The sequence below is a fragment of the Panthera pardus genome, unplaced genomic scaffold, assembly GCF_024362965.1.
Source record: "Panthera pardus isolate Hobbes unplaced genomic scaffold, ASM2436296v1 HiC_scaffold_8, whole genome shotgun sequence".
NCBI lineage: Eukaryota > Metazoa > Chordata > Mammalia > Carnivora > Felidae > Panthera > Panthera pardus.
Genome location: NW_026527013.1, coordinates 115509333 through 115511831, shown reverse-complemented (window position 1 = coordinate 115511831; position 2499 = coordinate 115509333). Strand labels below are relative to the sequence as shown.

The following is a 2499-nucleotide window of genomic DNA, read 5'->3' as shown; positions in this document are numbered from 1 at the left end:
TTTATTTCTGCATTCATCTACTGGAATCTTAATAATTTTCTTATAAATTTGAATAATCACTTTGTTATAACTATTAACCCACTGTCTCCTACACTCAGGCAAGTTTTTCTCATCAGCTACCATTTTTTACCATTTTCATTGTTTATTTTTATACGTTCTAATCTGTCAGTATCATCTATTGTGATTTCTTCAATCCATTGATAACTAAGAAATAGACTATTTCTCCAGAAATATAATAATAAATATTCTAAAATGTTTTGTTTTCTTTTTTTTCCGGTGGGAGCTGTAGGGTTGAGAAGAGCAGAGCTCTCTCCTGTCCCTGCCATTACATATGCTTATCCACTGATATCCATGTACTCTAAAAAGGGGCAGTCATTGAGCGAAAATACTTTGCCTGCTGGGTTCGAGGCTCCCATTTGACCTGATATTGTGAACTTCGTTCACACCAATTTGCACAAAAACAACAGATAGTACTATGCTGTCAGTGAATTAGCCGGTCATCAAACCAGCGCTGAATCTTGGGGTACTAGCAGGGCAGTGGCTTGAATTCCCAGAGTTTGAGGTGGTGGGGCTCACTCTTCTGGCCAGGGTGCTTCTAGAAATATGTGTCATGGGGGCCACATGTTTGTACCAACCACTGGCACCACAGAGTGAACACAACACAAGCAATACGTAATCTGCTCTGCCTTGGCTGCCTCCTCAGCCTTACCATCACTGCTCATGCCTTAAAGATCATCGTATTGAGGAAGTTCCTGAACTTCCTCCGGTGGTTGAAGATAACGTTGAAGGCTACAAGAAGACCAAGGAGGCTGTTTCGCTTCTTAAGACACTTAAAGCCAAGAATGAGATCAAAAAGGTCTATGCCTCTCTGTACATGAGAAATGGCAAGGGCAAAATGTAAAAAAAAAAAAAAAAAAATTTGTTGTATCCAATGCAGGGGATCCTGCATTATCTATAATGAAGACAAAAGTACCATCAAGGCCTGCAGAAACATCCCTGGAATTAATCTACTTAATGTAAGCAAACTGAACATTTTGAAACTTGCTCCTCGTGGGCATGTGGGATGTTTCTCCATTTGTACTGAAAGTGCTTTCTGCAGTTAGACGATCTGTATGGCACTTGGCATAAGGCTGCCTCTCTCAAGAGTGACTATAACCTTCCCATGCACAAGATGCTTAATACAGACCTTAGCAGAATCCTGAAAAAGCCCAGAGATCCAAAGAACCCTCTGAGCACCATCCAAGAAGAGTCATCACAGAGTCCTAAAAAAGAATCCACTGAATAACCCGAGTATCATGCTGAACATAAATCCATATGCAAAGACCATGTGCTGGAACAACCATTCTTCACCAGGCCAGGAATCATAAACTCCAGATGGATAAGCAGGAGTAGCCTTAGAAGCCAAATCAGATGAGAAGGGGTATCTAGGCAAGAAGCCTGTGGGAAGAAAGGAAAGAAAGCTGTTGGTGTGAAGAAGCAGAAGAACCTTTGGTGGGAAAAAGGCTGCAGCTACGAAGAAACCAGCAGCTGAGAAGAAGCCTGCAGAAAAGCAACCCACCACGGAAGAAGTGAAGCCTGCTGCATAAACTTTGTTTACTCTGTAAATGTCAAACCATTATGGACAGCTAATTTTGAAAAAAGACCTGATCAAAGGCACTGAGAAACATGAAAAAATAAAATAAAATGTTTTCAGGGCACCTGGGGTTGAGCTTTGGACTACTGATTTCCACTCAGGTCATGATCTCTAGGTTCATGGGATGGAGCCCTGTGTGAGGCTCTGGGCTGACAGCTCAGAACTTGCTTGGGATTCTCTCTCTTCCTCTCTCTCTGCCCTTCCTCCCCTCGCACTCTGTCTCTCTCAAAATAAATAAATAAACTTTAAAAATAAAATGTTTTTATTTTAATCTATACACATTCAGTTCAGAAAGTCAAGTTCCTTTCCCCCGCATCAGGCTTCACGCTGACAGCACAGATCCTGCTTTGGATTCTCTCTCTCTCTCCTTCTCTCCCTGTCTCTCTGCCCCTCCCCTGCTCATTCTCTCTCTCTCTCTCTCTCTCTCTCTCTCTCTCTCTCTCTCTCTCTCAAAATAAATAAACTTTAAAAAAGAAGAAGGAGGAGGAGGAGGAGGAGGAGGAGAAAATGTCCCTTTAAGAAGGGAAGAAGGAAATTGAAATGTAGCTGGTAAAACTGAGACTTTATTCTCCCATATCACTGTTTTTATTTTTATTTTTTAAGTTTATTCATTTATTTTGAGAGAGAGAGCGCACCTGTGCATGTGCGTGAGCAGGCAAGGGGCAGAGAACAAGTGAGAGAGGATCCCAAGCAGGCTCCATACTGTCAGCATTGAGCCCCACCTGGGGCTCAATCTCACAAGCAGTGAGATCATGACCTGAGCCTAAATCAAAAGTTGGACACTTAACTGACTGAGCCACCCAGAAGCCCCCAGAGCACTGTTTCTAAATGTGGTCCTCCCAAGTAGCTATATCAGAGATACTTAA

General features: G+C 42.3%; 1 pseudogene; it reads left to right on the top strand.

Annotated features, from left to right (window-relative positions):
* The first annotated feature begins 252 nt into the window (after positions 1-252).
* Positions 253-1586, top strand: LOC109263599 (60S ribosomal protein L4-like; annotated as a pseudogene).
* Positions 1587-2499: the final 913 nt, after the last annotated feature.